At 40.2% G+C, this 20116-nt stretch overlaps 1 protein-coding gene across 3 annotated transcripts in view; it reads left to right on the top strand.

Annotated features, from left to right (window-relative positions):
- Positions 1-20116, top strand: part of wipf1b (WAS/WASL interacting protein family, member 1b) — a 53146-nt gene that overhangs the window by 13579 nt on the left and 19451 nt on the right. Inside the window, exon 2 of one of the 3 annotated variants that reach the window (XM_014991125.2) lies at positions 13988-14095. The exons of 1 other annotated variant lie outside the window; for it this stretch is intronic. The gene's annotated coding sequence lies outside the window, so the exon portion shown is untranslated. Of the gene's footprint in view, positions 1-13802; positions 14096-20116 lie in introns of those variants that run through there. One more of the 3 variants, XM_088012820.1, reaches the window with a different exon arrangement.

Below are 20116 nucleotides of genomic sequence, written 5' to 3'. Positions count from 1 at the left end.
ATATTTTGATTTAAAACATTTGATTTTTTTCTAAATTCAAACCTGTTTTTGCCTAGTTCTCAAAAATCAGGGAAATACTTTAAATAGAAAATTTTTACTTTTTCAATTATATATACATTTTGTAGACCTAAATTGCTTGTAGAGCTTTCTGTGTATGTTTTTGTCAAAAAATATTAATAATTCAAAGTTCAATGATCATTTTATAAATTTCTGTATCAGTGTGACTAAACAGTTTGGATGTTATGACTTAGCAGTCCCTCACACTCAAAAAAGAAACGGAGAGCTTCGACGGGTACAGTAGGTAGCATTTACTTCTTTCAAACCAAGTTTGTTGAGATGCACTGAATACACCGTGAAAACTGAAAGAACAAAATACATTTGCTTTAGCTCCCTTGTTTGACACAAAACATGAATACATCGCACGAAACATCAACTTCACAAACCAACAGTTCCAAACATGCACCTCGCTCCGCTGTACAAGGGCTGCAGAAGTCCACAAAGTCCGTGTTGCGCTGGTTTTAACAGTCTGTTCTGACTGCCGCAGTCCAGAGTCAAAAGAAAAAAGAATACCCTCCTCCTCCTACTTTATGGTTCAAATGAAGACACCAATTCAACGTGAACCAAACCACAGCGCCCCCAACTGGGCACCATGGGCAACAACCCACAATCGGCACACAAACATGGAACGGGCATTTACACTGACTGTATTTAAATAATTTTTACTCTCACTCATTCACTCTACGTTACTGCAGCTGAGCTGACGCAAGTATACCACATAGTGAGGCATAACCTGAGCTACAACAGTGCTGACTGTTCACACAAATGGAATCAAAAATGCCTAGCTGATTCAAAAATTAAGAAAATAACCTTTGAGAGAACAAAGGCACAGGCAATTAGGGCTGAAACGATTCCTCGAATGATTAGAGTACCTCGATTACTAAAATTCCTCGAGGAAAATTTACCTGCCTCGAAGCTTCGTTAATTTATGTTTTATTAGTTAGCACACCGTGTTCCGGCCGGGACTTAATTTGCGTTGCGCGGAGCTCTCACTTCCGCCTCTGAGTTGTTGACAAAAGCTAAGTCTCAGCGGCATAAAGTCCAATCTTCAAGATTGGCCCGTGGGGATTTTATTGATTGATGATAATGCCCGACTTTTTATCGTTTTTTGGGGAACCAATAAGCATCCTTAAAATGACTGGGGGAATGCCTGGAGTACGGCAGCATTTCTCCTCCAGGGCTGCTGGTTGAAAGCGAACGGCGGGAAGAGCGCTGAGGTGAGCGGATAGCCTGAACAGGGCGGGTGGCTGAGTAGCTGATGCTTACCGTGTAAATGTAGCTTTACCGACGAACCGCACAATAAATTTCATATCCCGGTCTGAAGAAACGGGTGGCGGAGCGCATCGTACATGGCTGGTAGATGAGTTTCTGAGTGTGACCAGTGAAGGTGTCGTAAATATCCCGTATTGCTTCCCCCTGTGTTCGTCCCCCGGTCTAACGGTTGTCAGTCCGCTGGTCTATTTCCTCCCCTCCACCCCATCTTAAGTTCGTTCATTCGCCCTCTCCTCCCACTCCAGGCGGCATTTCCCGTATTTTCAAACCCAAAGCGTGACAGGTTAGGTGGCAAGGTGAGTTTAATTAATCTATTAAACTCACTGAAGATGAATACATAAACTAAAAGCTGGATTGTAGACATTTTTTATAAGCATATTTGTGAGCCTGCCTCTTTGTTATTAAATTCAATATAATTTCAGATTTTTCTATAACTTTTCTTCTGGTTAACTTAGAAAGTGAGCTATTATTGTTACAGGTTAGTTTTCTAAACTACAAAAAAGCAACTGTTAGGGATGCTCAAATATGAAAAATTGGACTGATATTGATATCTGATAGTAACACCGGTATTATGCCAGATTTACCAATATTTCATTTTATAATTTTTTTTATCCGATTACTCGATTAATTGTAAGAATAATCGATAGATTACTCGATTACTAAAATATTCGTTTACAACAGCCCTACAGGCAATAGTTAAAGATGTCCTTGCTCAAAAGGCAGTGGGGGATGTTGCCAGGGCCCTCACTTTGGATAAACCATTCCCTTTTTCAGTGCAGACTGATACCTCAAATAAAGGCAACTGGAAGGTGTTTCCCCTTGCTATTCATTATTTCACTTAAGAATGTGGGATCACCAGCAAAATGCTTGATTTCATAGAGAATCCAGATGAGTCTGCTGCTAGGATTGCAGCACTGATGGAGCAGTTGCTTGAAAAATTTGGTGTACTGCTTGATCACTGACAGCTTTCAGTGCAGACAATACCCATGTCAATTACGGAATTCACAACTCCATCTTCACCAGCTTGAGAAAGAGGCAAAAAAAAAAATCTTCTGCAAGGAAACTGTCATGCACATATAGTGCACAACACAGTGAAGCATGGTCTTGATGAGCTCATTGTAGATGTGGAAAATGTGGTGTTAAAAATCTATGGCTACTTTTCCACATCAGCCAGAAGAAGAAAGTCACTCGGAGTTTTGTGATGTTGAATTCCAGGAAATTCTGCAACATGTCGCAACCAGGTGGTTGTTTCTAAATCCAGCCATCATCCAGCTGCTGCAATCCTGGACTGCAGTGAAGTATTACTTCATCAGTAACACTGATGTCATGTGGCAAAAAATTTTAATTGGGCCTCCCTTGTGCAACTACTTTTACAGTTTCTTGAGTCTATCTGACGCATATAAAGCGTCACAATTTTAAAGGCTTGCAACTGCCTTGCTTTCTTTGGTCCAATACTGATACTAGCGTGAATTTTACATGCAATACAATATAGCAAATGGGTTGATTAAATTTTTTTAGCTTTAGCTTACTGAAAGATCTCTCCCCACTTGCAACAGTCATAGACAACGTGCAAAATATACATAAAACAATCTAGACTTCTCAAAAAATGCTATGCATTTGCATTTTATTCAAGCTGCAGTACTTAACTTTAACAAAAAATGTTTTTTTCCATATTTGTTAAATATCTGTGTTTTTTCACAGATAACCTGTGAAAAAAATCAATCTCCTCCACCTCCTTCCTTAGCTATTATTGCTAGCTAAAGTAATGCAACGTTCCGACCAAAAACAACCATTCTGAACCAGGCGGACAGTCTTGGTGCTGTCAATCAACTTCATTCACTCACTGCTAAATGGGTTAATGGTGTAGAAATGACTTATTGTTGCAGGAAAACTTTATCTGCCGTCATTGGTAGTTATGCCAATGAAACTGAGCATTCCCAACAGGTTATGCTAGTTGCAGCAGAGCGAGGGGGAGGGAGGATGAGCAGCTACATGAGATTGTGATTGACAGTGCTAAAATCCACATCCTTTCTTTGATTGGTTGTTTGTAGATAGCACTGGCAGAAGGCAGAGGAAATTAATTTGTCACACTTTGTGCCATACAAAGTACCATATTTTCCGCACTATAAGGCGCACCTTCAATGAATGGCCTATTTTAAAACTTTTTTCATATATAAGTCACACCGCAATATAAAGCGCATAGAATAGATGCTACAGTAGAGGCTGGAGTTAAGTTATGCATCCACTGGACCTGCACTAAACGGAATGTCAACAAAACAGTCCGACTCCGGTCGGCGAGGAGAGCCGTCAGCGACTGGGGCGGGGCGTGGCTGGACGATGGTCACCCTTCTCCGTTCGCGCACAGAATGTTCGTGGAGAACGTGGTGCTAAATGACCTGCAGACGACCTGATTGTAGATGGTCGGTAGGTAGATGGGTCAGTCAAACTTTATTAATAGATTACAAACCAGCGTTCTGACAACTATCCCAACATGCACCGTGTGCTTCTTCTCCTATGGGCGAAAATGAAGTTGGCGGCTGCTTACCGTAGTTGCTAGACCTGTTGTGGCTCAATATTGGTCCATATATAAGGCACACTAGATTATAAGGCGCACTGTCGGCTTTTGAGGAAATGGAAGGCTTTTAGGTGCGCCATATAGTGCGGAAAATACGATATGTTGTGCCATACTTTCACAACATAAAAAATAAATAAAATTTTTTTTTTATAAAAGTTACACACTGCAGCTTTAATTTCACTTAGGAGAGGACAGGTCAGGAGGGACGTGGTAACTGATATCTGTAATTTAAATGCAAGTTAAGGTAAAACTGTGTGGACCGTCTCCAGTCCAGACAAGAGGCTGTTTTTTGGGGTTGTTGGAGCCTATTAAGAATTAGATAAATTTATTCATTGCTAAATTAATTTCCACAGATTTAATGACAAATTAATGGTAGCTCAATTTTGTATATTTAATTATGTATGTATTTAATTGTTCTTTTTAGACCCTCCTCCTTGTCAGTCAGGTTCGGGCAGTGATTAACAGGCAGAAACAGCTGTTGGTGCTGAGCTGATTGTTTGGTGAAGGAGTGAGGAGTGAAATGATTTTGTACCGCAAATTAAGTTTTTTGTTGAAGTCAACTCGGAGATTACTTTTTGTTATGTTTGTAAGTAAAAGAAACCTTTTGGAAACAGGAAAGAGTCTCCGCGAGTGCTTTATTTGTTTTGAGCGAGTCGAAACCCTCCTCCTGGACTGCTCTGGCATTTTTGTGTTTTTTGGATATTTTGAAATGCGAGAGTGGACGTAACAGGGTTTTTTTTTTTAATTATTTTATAAAGAGTTTTTGAATTTCTGTCAGCAACAAATATATTGTTTTTGTTGACTAATTGTTCATCCATCCATTTTCTTTCGCTTATCTGGGTTCAGGTTGTGGGGGTAGCAGCTTAAGAAGGGAGGCCCAGACTTCCCTCTCCCCAGCCACTTGTTCCAGCTCCTCCGGGAGAATCCCATGATGTTCCCAGGCCAGCCGAGAAACATGGTTCCTCCAGCGTGTCCTGGGTCTTCCCCGGGACCTCCTCTCGGTGGGATGTCTCTGGAACACCTCACCAGGGAGGCGTCCTAACCAGATGCCCGAGCCACCTCAACTGGCTCCTCTCAACGTGAAGGAGCAGCGGCTCAACTCTGAGTCCCTCCCAGATGACCGAGCTTCTCACCCTATCTCTAAGGCAGAGCCCAGACACCCTACGGAGAAAACCCATATCGGCCGCTTGTATCCGCGACCTTCTTCTTGAGTAATTGTGAAAAGAGCAAAGATGCAGAGAAATCCCTAAAGACTCCCTGGAATGATGCTGACTGGCTTGTCATTGGACACAGTGTTGCTCACCTTTTTCACTGGGACAGGGGTTAAAGGTTATGCTGGTATTGGGGGGATAGAGCTGCTGCTAACTGACTTATCTGTTAAGTGTGGTAAAAGGTACAGGGGCAAGTTAAATATATGAATGTCTTGGTATTTCTTTTCTTTAATTCATTAAATGCTATGGAGGCAAATCGCAGTCTATCGCTGAGCCAGTTATGCTGAATGGTTGATAATCTCACACAGTCTACTCACCTCTCTTGGAGAAAAACCGTGTCACAATTCACACTCTTGTCTTTTTCTCTCCCTTATCTCAAATGTTTTTGAAACCTTGACTTCATTATTTTTCTTTACGGCATAGTAACTGCCACAGTCGTTCTTGTCTTGTACTCACTGCTGCTGAACATTGTCACCATCAGGTGTGCTAAGCAGGAAAGAATCATTTCATGCAGATTCAGTGAGGTGTTTACAAGTATAGATGTGTGTTTTTTGGTCTAGGAGGGGTAACATTAAATTTTTACTGGTAACAATTTAAAAACCCTAACAGTAATAAACCCTACAGAAACAAATGTTTTTTATTTCTGTAACAAAAAAGTATGTATGTATGTGTATAAAAAAAAAATTCCCTTCTCACCCTCCGCGGGTGGTCTCTTTCATCCTCTGAGCTCGGGTCCTCTACCAGAGGCCTGGGAGCTTGAGGGTTCTGCGCAGTATCTTGGCTGTGCCTAGAACTGCACATTTCTGGACTGAGATGTCTGATGTTGTTCCTGGGATCTGTTTGAGCCACTGCTCCAGTTTGGGGGTGACTGCCCCGAGGGCCCCTATGACCACAGGCACCACTGTGGTCTTCACCTTCCAGGCCTTCTCCAGTTCCTCTCTGAGGCCCTGGTATTTCTCCAGTTTCTCATGCTCCTTTTTCCTGATGTTGTGGTCACTTGGTATTGCTACATCCACCACAACGGCTTTCCTCTGTTCTTTATCCACCACCACAATGTCCGGTTGGTTCGCCATTACCATCTTGTCTGTTTGGATCTGGAAGTCCCACAGGATCTTAGCTCGGTCATTCTCCACCACCTTTGGGGGTGTTCCCCACTTTGACCTCGGGGCTTCCAGTCCATATTCGGCACAGATGTTTCTGTACACTATGCCCGCCACTTGGTTATGTCGTTCCATGTATGCTTTCCCTGCCAGCATCTTGCACCCTGCTGTTATGTGCTGGACTGTCTCAGAGGCCTCCTTGCACAACCTACACCTTGGGTCTTGTCTGGTGTGGTAGATCTGAGCCTCTATTGCTCTGGTGTTTAGTGCCTGTTCCTGGGCGGCCAGGATGAGGGCCTCTGTGCTGTCCTTGAGTCCAGCTTTCTCCAGCCATTGGTAGGATTTCCTGATATCAGCCACTTCAGTTATTTGTCGGTGGTACATCCCATGTAGGGGCTTGTCTTCCCATGATGGTTCCTCCAGCACCTCGTCCTCTGTTCCCCATTGTCTGAGACATTCGCTAAGCACATCGTCCATTGAGGCTTTGTCCTTGATGTATTTATGGATCTTGGATGTTTCATCCTGGACAGTGGCTCTCACACTCACTAGTCCTCTGCCTCCTTCCTTACGGCTTGTGTACAGTCTCAGGGTGCTGGATTTGGGGTGGAACCCTCCATGCATGGTTAGTAGCTTCCGAGTCTTAACGTCCGTGGCCTTTATCTCTTCCATTGGCCAGCTAATTATTCCGGCAGGGTATCTGATTACTGGTAAGGCATAGCTGTTTATTGCACGGATCTTGTTCTTGCCATTGAGCTGGCTTCTCAGGACTTGCCTTATTCGTTGGAGGTATTTGGCTGTGGCTCCTTTCCTTGTGACCTCATCGAGGTTGCCATTTGCTTGCTGTATTCCCAGGTACTTGTAGCTGTGCTCTATGTCTGCTATTGTTCCCTCTGGGAGTGAGACCCCTTCTGTGTGGATGACCTTCCCTCTCTTTGTAACCATCCGGCCACACTTCTCTAGTCCGAATGACATGGCGTACAGCTTGATGTCATCCATGTAGAGGAGGTGACCGATTGTGGCCCCATTCTTGAGTCGGTATCCGTAGCCAGTCTTGTTGATGATTTGGCTAAGGGGGTTCAGGCCTATGCAGAACAGCAGTGGGGACAGAGCATCTCCTTGGTATATGCCACATTTGATGGACACTTGTGCAAGTGGTTTGCAGTTGGCTTCAAGGGTGGTTTTCCACAGCCCCATCGAGTTTGCAATGAAGGCTCTTAGAGTCCTATTGATGTTGTACATCTCTAAGCATTCAATGATCCAAGTGTGTGGCATTGAGTCATAGGCTTTCTTGTAATCAATCCAAGCGGTGCACAGGTTGGTGTGTCGGGTTTTGCAGTCTCGGGTGACTGTGTGGTCTACAAGGAGTTGGTGTTTGGCTCCTCTGCTATTTATGCCGATGCCCTTCTGTGCCGTGTTCATGTATTTATCCATGTGCCCGCTTATCTTAGCTGCTATGATGCCTGACATGAGCTTCCATGTTGTAGAGAGACAGGTTATCGGCCGATAGTTGGATGGGACTGAACCCTTTGAGGGATCCTTCTGGATCAGGATTGTGCGCCCTTCAGTTAGCCATTCAGGGTGAGTCCCATTCTGTAGCAGCTGGTTCAGTTGAACTGCCAGTCGCTCATGGAGGGCAGTGAGTTTCTTTAGCCAGTAGGCATGGATCATGTCAGGCCCTGGTGCTGTCCAGTTTTTCATACCTGAGACTCTTTCTTGGACATTTGCCACAGTGATGGTTACCGGGGCTTGTTCAGGGAGGTTGCTGTGGTCCTCTCGTAGAGAGGTTAGCCACTGTGCATTGCTGTTGTGGGACGCCTCCCTTTCCCATATGCCTTTCCAGTATTGTTCAGTCTCCAGCCTTGGTGGGTCTGCTCTGTTGTTATTACCCTGCCATTGAGAGTACACTTTAGCTGGTTGGGTGGAGAAGAGCCGGTTAATCCTCCTGGCTTCATTCTCTCTTGTGTATCTCTTTAGGCGGCTGGCCAAGGCTTGGAGCCTTTGTTTGGCAGTTTCGAGTGCTTCAGGTATGGGCATCTGGTTGTACTTCTTAGGTACTGGTCTTTTCATTGCACCTCTTTGGAGGTGTATATATATATATATATATATATATATATATATATATATATATATATATATATATATATATATATATATATATATATATATATACCGTGTGTGTGTGTATATATGTATGTCTATATATTTTTTATAATATGTTTTAATGTTTTTGTGGGGGGCCCCCTGTCAGTGAAGGGCCCTTGGTCCTTGTCAGTAAATTGTCCTACCTTTCCCCCCTATAAGGCGCCCCTGTTCATCGTGCTATGTTGCAGCTCAGTGAGGAATCGACTGAGGAAGATGGAGACATAGTGGAGATTTATCTTCTGGTGGTTAAATTTTTTTGAAGAAACCTGGCTGTTCTCACGGCAACCTCTCTCTCTCTACACAATGGCACCTTGACCTTCACTGACATTGAGAGGGTGACCACCATCCTCAACCTTATCCATAAAGTCAGTATGGATGCACTTTATGATGAATGCTCCACAGCAAAACCCATTCTGAAGAGGCTCAGAGAAGATGCTGAAGATGAATGGAGGTCTAAATGTGTGGCTGCCAGATAGGTGTGACTCTCTTTAAAGAAGCTGACCTGTCTAACACACTCTCTATCATCAGCCACATCCTGAGCATCCCGCTGGACATTCTGGAATATTTTCCAGAATGTTCAACAAATAGTGTGACTGCAGGTATAGGGGCTCCGTTGAGCTCATCAGAAGTGAGCTTCTGAGGACTCTCAACTTTGAGCAAACAAGTTCAGAGTTTTACAGCACCACTTTGAAAGACAAACTGCAGCAAGGAGTAACAAATACACTTGGAAAAAGAAGTAACTCAGTGAGGAAGAGTATCATACTTGTTGAGTGTTGAAACTCAGTTTTACTTCACACACAAGAGAAACACAAAGGCTTCTTAATATTCCCAAAACTGTTAAGGGAAGGAGTAATGTTATGCACTGTTTACCTATTTGATAAGCAGTTAGGCATGTTTACAAGAGTTTTTGTCATTTTCTTTTCTTTCAGTTTTTGCTTAGATTTTCCCTCTTTAGGGTAAAAGTGTCATCAGGGTCCACAACAAGAACTCCAACAGCAAGAACAGCTATGTTTACATTAAGTTAATCAAGTCCTCAACTTATTTAGTTTATATTTTATGAGTTCATTACTAAACGGATCTGATTAGGTGCTAGTGCTACTACTATTGTGGTAGATCATACAGTATATCAATTATGTTAACTGTGCAATAACTTGTGTGCAATTTCTGTTCCCTTGCACTTTATAATTTTTTGAAATTGGGATGCATGTAATGTAGCTTTATTTAACAGCACTTCATATGCAGCAATATTTTTGGAATAAAGCCTTCTTTGCAAAAAGTGCCTTTAATTGCATGTATGGCTGATTACCTTCTTGATCACCCATTTACAAAAAAACACACATAAAATGTGAATCGGGAAATTAAAAAAAAAATCGGGGCCCTGCCCAGCCAGCATGCCTAGGTGGGCCCCATGTGGGGGAAAGGAGGGCTTATATATGGGTCCCATATGGGTCTGTCCGCGGGTTCCACGATGGCCCCACATGGGTTTGCCCATGTAGGGCCACAGCCCACATGGGCCCTACATGGGCACTAAATGGACAAACCCATGTGTGCCACCACCATATAGGGTGGTGAGGTTGATTGACAGCACGAAGACCGTCCTCCTGGTTCTGATTGGTTGTTTTTGGTCATAACGGCGCATTACTTTAGCCAACAATAGAAGTTCAGGGAGGAGTTGGAGGAGATTGATTTTTTTTCACAGATTATCTGTCGCATAGCAAAGTGTCACAACATTGTGACAACTTTAACAAATATGGAGATGGACTCAAGAAACTGTAACAGTAGTTGCGCAGGGTGGCCCAATTTAATTTTTTGTCATGGGGCCCAAGATTCCTGGCGGTGCCCCTGCCCATAGATATTGAGCTTATGTTTAGACATTTTTCTCTATTGTCTGCGTAACTACTAGAAAAATTCTTAAGTTGAAAACAAAAACTTCAACACAGATGTACAACTTTATTCAACCAAATGTTTACAAAACTGCCAAGTAAATTAGCACTTCAGAATTTATCCTGAAAAACAGTTTAGGGGATGCCAAGTGCGTGACATGTTTTCAAAGTTGGTAAAAGGGCTAAATGAAAAATCAGGTTGGCTACTAGCACATTAGTCAATTAGCCAAAGTATGTCCACCACTGTTCTTCATGGAAATGCCATTTTTGTCATAGCTCTACGCTTTAATATGTTTGTCTTTGTCTGAAAAATAAGATTGTTGTAAAATATTTTTTTTGTTTTTGTTTTTTCCAACATAACACTAGTAGATATACTATGGAGAGCCTGTTCCACCCCAAAGTGGACACAATTCATTAGGCAATGAGGGAGAGCACTTAGATTAATAATAATCATAGATATTATTATAATGCCCTTTATATCTTGAGATGTCAAAGGGGTATAGTACATAGCAAATTATAGTCACTGTACTGTTGCAAAGTGAGTCCTGCACCTTTATTGAAAGGGATTCTGATCTGCCACAATGTCCCTTTGGTGCTTCCTTCATATGTGCAGTGAAACCAGGATGTGTTATTGTTTCAGAAAATGATCAGTTACCCATCAGCCCTGCTCATTTTAAATTAAGGATTTTATCATTTCTTTCAAGTCACTCTTCAGCCGAATATAACTTGCATGTGAATTTTGGTTTACTGTATTGACAGTGTGAAATGCTGATACTGCAGTTGACTGCAGCATAATGTAATACGCAAACAGGAGAAAAAAAACCCCTGCATTTCAGAAAAAGTTCAAATGAGAGCTCATGTAGTGAAGGACGCTTTGTGCAATGTCTATACCTGCAGACTCTGATCCAGTTGTTTCATGACTCATGATGTTTTATCATGTTGGATCAAATGTCAGTCACTTTGTCCAGTAAATTTATCTTCGTACCTTCCACTGTTCAAATTGGTTACAAAACCATTCCAGATTGGAGCATTTAGTTGCATCTTCCTCTACCTGCAGTGTTTCTGAAAACCTTTGTAGAGTCACGTGATAAAAACACATTGTCAGAAGGATCTTTGTGAAGGCCTGGTGTTGTTTTTCCTGAGTGCATTAGCCAGTGGCAGTGTGGGGAACACTGGTCTTTTTATAACTACATTACCAGCTCCTGCATTTTTTTTCCCTCAACAAATGTCAGATTCTGGTAAAGAAAAGCAGCTGTGGGCGGCGGAGAAAGCCGAAGTGTCTCTTCAATGTTGCTAGAATTGGCTGCTAACACGGAGCAGCAGGCAGTAGACTGAAATGAAGACGACAGTGTTTTGGCAGATTGCCTCGGACTGTATGTTGCAAAGCAGGAAGTGTAACACTGAGAGTACAGGAAGTGACTGATATGGAGCTGTGCTCCCCTTTTTATGTCCAGCAGCATTATAGAGTATAAGCCGTTGACTTTCAGACAGAACCTGTTCTTTCTGTCTGGTGGAATAAAGAATGATAAATACAGAGCATCCAGACAGACTTGGGACCAGTGAAGTATTCGACAACAGAGGGCAACCGAAGCACCAAACTCATTTATGGTCAATGTGGAGGGAATTTCAGAGGGAAAAAATGGGAAGTGGTGATGACAACATGGTCAGAGCAGAAACAATGACATAATGTAACTGAAGATCTGCTGTGGATCATCTGAAGAGCTTTTTCTCGAACATTTGAAGCAAATGTTTACATGTTTTGAGATGTCAAAATGTGGATAAAAAAGAAAAACTGATGAATAATGTGGCTGGTTACACATTTAAAGTGCTTGTTTGTTTTCGTGTCTGTTTTTTGAGGAGCACAGATTGACGTTTTTGTCTGAAAATTGCAAATTTTAGCAGCAAAGTTGGCAAGTTGGTAACAGTGTGGTGACTATTATGTGTGCATGTGCAGATGGGAAAAAAAAATAGGGGTATAGTACATAGCAACTGTACCCGTGGGCTAAATGGGCTGATTTATCAGTGCACCTCCAAAAGTACATACATTTTATATAGATTTATGTGAACATGCTTTCATGAGTAATATCCATCTCAAGCTAACCTGTAGTTATATAGTGAGAATTGCATGCTACATGTCTGATATGTTGCCATGCGACACACTGGCGACCTGTCCAGGGTGTACCCCATCTCTCGCCTGGAACGTTAGCTGCAGATAGGCACCAGCAACCCTCCCAACCCTACTAGGGACTAGCGTGTATAGAAAATGGATGAATGGATGTCTGATATGGGCTCCACAATAAAAAACTAAAAACAATATGACTGCATAAATAAATTATACATAGTAAAATAATTAAAATTAAAATCGTTACAATATGACAAAATGAGAACTTACTTTCAAAGTGGACTATGACGAAGTAATATAATTTCTTTTGAGTATATTGTTTTCATGATTGTTTGGAGATTAATCTGGAACTGAATGCTGAATAACTGCACAGTCCTTTCTCTAAGTTATTTTAAACACGTTTTTAAACTGATAAACAACAAATCAACACAACTAAAAAGGTTTTTACCTTATTCATTTCTACATTTCTTGTTGACTTGTTGATACATTGGCCCCATTTACTTAATGTTTGGGAGATTGGAGATTACTTTTTTCCACATTTTGTTGTTAGTCTTTAATACAGAAAATCTATTTTTCCCTTAATTCTACATTCTGCTCCCAAAAGGTTCTCATTGAGTTGCTTCTCCAGCTTTTCAGAAAGGCAGACTCATGGTTGACAGTGCAGGTTGACAGTGCACAAACGAGCATGAAATCTTAGGAGTTGAAAACATGAGGCATTATAAAACTTCTTGGACTCGTAATGTCCTATATATTTTACATATCGGATTTTACAGAGAGAGAACATGCTGAATGCTACATTCAGCATGTTTTTATTTCTGTAAATTTTAATAAGGCTCTACAACTACTTGAAAACCTAAGATTTATTTAATTAATTTCAAATATTACAAAAGACCAACGGAAATAGTTTGGTATTTCAGCAATGTTATGCCAAAATGTGCTGATTTAACAGTTGTGCAGTAGATGGTTAATCCAGAAAACCCTAATGTTAAAGAAAGCTGGCTGTTTATTGAATTGAGTCCATGCTTATCAATAGAAAGTTGAGTGGAAGGAAAGTAATAAATATTATTTTAATTTGCTAAGATGCACCTTAGCAATGATGCACCACCTTTTAGTTTAATAACAACTGTGTCTCACTTTCAGATATGTGTTTTTTTTTGGAACCTAAAGTATGTTTCATTTTGAAACATCAATTTTTTTGTGCCTTTGTAACTAGATCTACAAAACTGTAGTTATAATTTCCATTTAAAATTCAATTACAGATGTATCTACAAAACAACAATGGTTCCCATGTACATTATTAATTTTGACTGAATTATTCTCTACTTTTTTTATCAAGTATGTTCTGTTTTTACATCAGGCCCTTTTTTAGTTTTTTTTTAGTTGTTTTTTTTCTATACGCCTGTTTTAATCTTCAGTCCTTAGTAAGCACGCCTCCCCCTCCAACAGGCAGGGAACTGAAAAAGAGGAAGTGGTTCGCAGCATATATAAAGTGGCTGCTGAAGTGACAGTTCTTTCAAAGTGTATGCTGTGAGATTAGAGAAAGAGGAATCAGGAAATTCTGCAACTCTGAGTGCCGTTCTAAAACTTGTTGGATTCAGCTAACTTTTGCCTCTTTCCATTTTCAGCTGCATATGGCTGCTGTTCGCCTTTTGCCTTTTTCTGTGGAATGAACTGAGGTGCTTCTTCTGCTGTCTTCTGAACATACTGGTTATTCTTCTATGGACTCAGATTGAGTAAGTTACCTTAATTTCCTTCCATTGTCACATGGTCAGTCATTTGTAAATGCAAAAACGAGCTTGCAAACATGGCAACTTTTTTTTTTTTTATTTATTTATTTTTTTTTTGTAACTCGTGCCCAACTGTGTGTTGCAGTAGTGTGAAGAGCTGAGCTCAGGTCTGTATTCCCAGAGTTACCAAGCATTCTTGCTCCAGTCTGGTACTTGGAGAGTTGCGTTGGCATAATTTGCACTGCAGGTTCAGTTTCAGTCTAATAATGGAGCTTTCATTTAAAATCCAAATCTCTGCGCTGTGAGAAGGAGCTATTTAAGAGAAGCACTCCCAGAAGACAGGCCTGCAGAAGTCATTCAGCAGGAACAAGTGAAGTTTAACAAAATTTACATTTTTTATTTTGGTGTATTTTCCGCAAAAAATAAAAACAAACCCTGTGACTTTCTTCACTTCAGCACGCTCTTCATCAATTGGATTTCTGTGACATTTCACCTTTTTTTTTTAGTCTGCTGTTCATCTAAGCTTGTCACAATAAGCAATAAATTAATTAATCGCATTATAAATTAAAACGAGCATAATCATTTCCATTTGGACATCAGTCATTAAAGAGTACCTTCTCTTTTAAATTTGTTGAAAAGTCATCGTTTTGGGAAATGCTGCAGACATTTGACATCCAGTACGAAATGGTTAGCTTGCACTAACTGCCTGTCTGAGCTGAATGATTATTTTCCCTGTCTAAGCTGAATGATTATTATTTTTTGAACTGCAATTTTGGTTACAGAGATGTAAAATATTTTCCATTTAGAATTTTAAATATTCTTTTTAGAAAACAATGTTTGGTCTGTGAGAGCGTGTACTTGCATAAATATGCCATTATTAGTATCATTATATTGGTTGAAAATTCTTTAAATGACAATGTTATCATTTATTTCAACTTCTGGGAACATATATCGACCAGCAAAAATTGTCATCACAGTCCTAAATTCATCAGTTTAACTTAAATGTTTTCACCAAGTGAAAAACATTCCAACTCTTTATCTTTAATTCTGCTAAATAAAGCTTTAAAGCGATACTTAGTGCTGTTTGATTACCCTGCTGAACAATAATACTTGGTGCAAAAGAAGGAATAGAGGCCAGGCTGCCATTTCCTCTGAGAGCTTTCAGAACAATTAGCTGTTTTATTAGTGTCATAATGGCTAGTTGTATTTAAGTGCACATACGCCATAGGCAGCATGTCTGGTTGTATTTGAGAATTGCTTTTATGAGTCATTTTAAGAAGTGAAATGAGGAGTGAGATATGTGATGTAAATGGATGACGGGTCCACATGATGCAACCGTTCAATGCTTGATTTTAAATGTCCAAATACAACAATGGACACCACCCATAAGAAGATTTGTTTTAAAAAGCTTAAGGATTAGAGTAACTCAGTAAGGTGTAACACAATCTCCCAATTCAAATGTCACAATGTTTCTAGAGGGATCCAGTCACTCCGGGAGTATGAGGTACCTTTGATATAGACTGTTGGGTCCCTGTATGACCAGTGTCAGAGTCTGGTCCGCATTGCTGGCAGTAAGTCGGGCTCGTTTCCAGTGAGAGTTGGACTCCACCAAGGCTACCCTTTATCACCTATTCTGTTCATTACTTTCATGGACAGAATTTCTAGGTGCAGCCAAAGAGTTCAAGGCTGCTCCTTTACATTGAGAGAAGCCAGTTGAGGTGGCTTGGGCATCTGGTTAGGATGCCTCCTGGACGCCTCCCTGGTGAGGTGTTCCGGGCACGTCCCACTGGGAGGAGGCCCCTAGGAAGACCCAGGACACGCTGGAGGGATTATATTTCTTGACTGGCCTGGGAATGCCATAGGATTCCCCCAGAGGAGCTGGAACAAGTTGCTAGGGAGAGGGAAGTCTGGGCCTCCCTTCTTAGGCTGTTACCCCCGCAACCCGACCTCGAATGAATGGAAGAAGATGGATGGATAAATGGATGGATGGGATCCAGTCACTGTCTGCACATGAATTTATCTGCAGAAGGAAGTATAAGATATTATGATTCCCAGATGTGCATGTGTGTGTGTTATACTTCATATCTAGTTGTCCTGATAATTTAGACTCTTATTTTAAAGAATTGAAGTAGTTCTTGAGTTGGGATGTTGTGTTTACACAGTTGGCTGATAAAGGTTTCTTGTTAGGCCTGTGGACAACAATTGACATGTTCTTTGCTAATCGCTAACTGTACTAAAGTTGGCATAGAAAGCATTTCGTAAATTCCTGTAGTGGCTAAACTAAAAGACTATTCAAAGATTTTAAGGGATCTGGACTCTAGCTTAAAAATGTTACACTTGAACTAATTAAAGTTGAAGTGTGGATGCTATGTTATGCTGAACAGGCAACACAGCTTGAGATTTATGAGCCTCTATTATGGACCACTGCTTCCAGTCAATGAGTAAAGTATGTGGATAAAGATCCTTTTGAAAAACATAACTGTCTATTTTAATAGTTCAAACCCAAAGTATACTTTAAGAATTAATTCTCACAGTAGAAACTGCCCAGACTATTTTACAAGCTAACGCCTACACTCTTTCTTATTTCCACTCTTGAAGGTTCAACAGTGGTAAGGAAAATTAATAGTGCTACTAGATTGGCTGCTTTGCAAACACCAGCCAGTAACATTTCAACTAGCTTTGCTATTTGTGCTTCCTGCACTGGATTTTCTTTCAAATATTTTAGATAAGGGGGAAAAACAAATAATTTGATTTTTCTGTGAAGAATCTGAAGTCACATTAAACAGAAAAATCTGTCGGCAGGGTCCAGTTTGCCAAAATAAAACTGGAAATTGGTAGTTTTTTAAAAACTATTTTGGAATATTTTGAACTAATTATAGATTTAAGACAAAGTTTGTAATTTGTTAATTTATTTACAGAAACAAAAAAATTGGGATCATTAGATATTCCAAAATCCTTGCTAATATCTCGTCTTGTTCTCATGAACTTAAGACAATATATCATCTGATTTGAGCTTGATGTTTAATTTCACCTAAGATCAGAATTGATCACAATTTCTCTTTTACTTTAATCAAAGTAATTAGTCAGTATTCTGCTGTTCCACTAAACTTGTATATTTGCAAACTCAGATGCAATCAGTCCTTCTGAAAGCTAACAGGATGACCCAACCCAAAAGTTGTGGGTTTCATACCAGTTTCCTCCTGGCCAAGGAACTAAGACTAGAAAAGCATCCTAGAAATTCAGTCCAATTCAAGTCAGTATCCATACCCGTTGGATAGTTCTTTTGACTTATTTTACTTTGACATTTTCCTTCAAGATTGAAATGAACTTCTGCTACCCCTAACAGCTTGATATTTTCAGTGTATTTTTTTGTTTTTTTCAGTTATAATTCTAATGTGTGCAATAGATTTTCGTTCCCTTTTCAGATCTGGTTCTCTTCTTGCATAAGGGCATTGTTGCTTCATAAGGACATTGCAGTTGAGTCTAACTCAGTACAAGCTTCTAGAAAATCTTATCTGCAAACAAAAGGACACAGTTCACATCTATTGCTGTGTTTTGTTGGCTACATGGCAGTCAGTTATGTAGGTTTTGCATCCTAGCATAAGAAACTGTTCAACATTACCCTTCTCGATCGAGTACTAAAGTAACAGCAACTGCTGAATGGTAAAACTGAGGTGTGAGTGAGTTCACACACACACACCACAGGATGTTAGCTTAGCCACTCAGCACAGTTTCTGCACAGCCTCTGACACATTCATCACGTTCCTGGACGGCATTCAGAGCATCTACATCTACAGTTTCCCAGAATTCAAGTTGACAGTCAGTCTGAGCATTCTGTTTGATCACCAACATGCCTGTTTGGTAGAAGTGAACTATAATGAAGGGCTGTGTGAGGTTTGGATCGGTTCGTCTTTGGCCTTTGAAGGCATCTGTGGAGGAAGCGTGATAAGAGGTTTTCCGTCATTGGTACACCTTTAAAAAATCCACCAAAATCCTACATCCTGTCACCTAGTTGAGCAGCGTTGTGTGTTTACAAAGTCAATTTAGCAATGCTAACGGCATCCTGCAGTAAAAGACAGCAAATCGTATTGGTTGCATTAAGCTGCCAAAAAAAACAAAGGAATCCGCAGAGAGTTCCAACAGTAAAGCATACTTTTTAATTTAAGAATGTTTCCAAGCTAATTTTTTAAAAGTTAGATTTGTTTTTATGCTCAAATCTTTACACAGAATACCCAATCATGACAACAGGAATACTGTGTATATGTGTTTTGTATAATATTTGAAAATATGTTGGAGACTAAAAATACTGGAAGAAATGACGCGCAAAAGTACTCACTGTTTTTACTCAACACTTTGTTCATGCACTCTTGGCAGCACTAACAGCCTTCGAGTTTTCTTGAATAACTGCCAACAAATCTTTTGTCCATTCCTCTTTGCTGGACCATTATAAGCTCCATCAGGTTGGGTCAATGCACAGCCATTTTCAGATCTCTCCAGAGATGTTCAATTGGATTCAATTATAGGTTCTGGCTCGGCCACACGGGAACATTCCCAGAGTTGCCCTGAATTTTTTCCCTTCTTGGCTTCCCTTCTTGGCTTTGAGTCATTCAGATAAGACAAACCATTGCAACATGTCAGAATTTACACTCTGAAAAGTGTTTTTGGGCTGTAGTTAATGTTATGGACTTATTTATATTAATCTCACTTAATTCTTTTGCTTTAGTTATGACAACTTACTTTTTGGTGTTGAATTAACTTAAAGGGTACAAATTTTTAATTTAAAGAAACTTTTTAATTTGACTTTACTTGAAACAATTAAGTTCAATGCTGCATTGCTATCCTATGACTGACGCCATGATGCAGGCTTCACTAGGGACAGATCCTGTACCAAACAGGTGCTGTGGTGGCACAGGGGTAGAGCACAAATCGCATAAGGAGATCTTAGTCCTCGACATGCCCATGGGAAGTTCAGTTCCAGCCTGATGACTAACTCCTGTATTCTCAGATAAAGGCTGCCTGAGCCAAAAAAAAAACTTTTTTAATAAAGATCCTGTATTAGTTTACTTTTTTGTTTGAAGTAAACTAAGTAATTTGAGTAAGGCTGACCTAAATTTGTCAAGTTAAACCAACTTAATAAATTAAGTTGGATAAACTTGTTTGAATTGCTTACCAATTAAAGCAATTCAATTAAGTTGGTCCAACTATTTTCTTTTTCACTGTAAGAGGTTTTTTTTCCAGATGCCTGGTTTTCTCTACCCACAAACGCTGAACATTCATGTCTTTGTCTCAGCAGATCAGAGAATTAGAATTTTCATGGATTTAGCATTCTTCAGGTTCCTTTAGGCAACTTCAGGTGAGCCGTTCACTAAGAAACGGCTAAGTCTGTGCAGAGCGAAGCTGGAGTTCTGACAGTGTCCATCAGGTTGTTGGTCTCCTCACTGGCTCCTTCTAGTCCTGGTTCCAAACTGTTTCCATAGATAATCAAGACAACTTTGCTCATCGGAACTGTCAAAGCAGCAAACGTTTTTTTGTTTGTTTTTTTTTCTACCAGTCCCCAGATTGATCCTTTGACTTCATATTTGGTTTTTGCTCAGATTGTAGACTGACACTTTATCTAGACATGTCTGCCTTTCCAAATCCTCCCGAATTAGTATGTGGACTTTAGTTGATGAGTAGAAACATTTCAGGGATGATGAGCTCACATGAGCTCAACTTTGAGCTTCAAGGCAAAGACTGTGAATACTGGTGTACATGTCACTTCTTGGTAATTTTTTTTAACTAAAAGGAATTACATTGTCTTTATGGGGTGTTTTGGTTAGAGTTTTAAGGTAAATTGTGAATTTAATCCATCTTGGAAAATGTCTGTAAAAGAAGTTGGAAAAAGTGAAGAGCTGTGAATATTTTCATGACTAGATGTGTTGGTCATTTTAATACTTTGCTATGCCATTCTGTTTTTTTTTTTTTTTTCCATTTGATAAAAAACTTTATGGACATGAAATACTGTCACAGTGGAATACCTCTTAAAAA

The sequence above is a fragment of the Poecilia mexicana genome, unplaced genomic scaffold (assembly GCF_051168715.1).
Source record: "Poecilia mexicana isolate PSO_F unplaced genomic scaffold, ASM5116871v1 scaffold_15, whole genome shotgun sequence".
In the NCBI taxonomy this organism is placed as follows: domain Eukaryota; kingdom Metazoa; phylum Chordata; class Actinopteri; order Cyprinodontiformes; family Poeciliidae; genus Poecilia; species Poecilia mexicana.
This window is presented reverse-complemented; position numbering and strand designations above follow the sequence as displayed.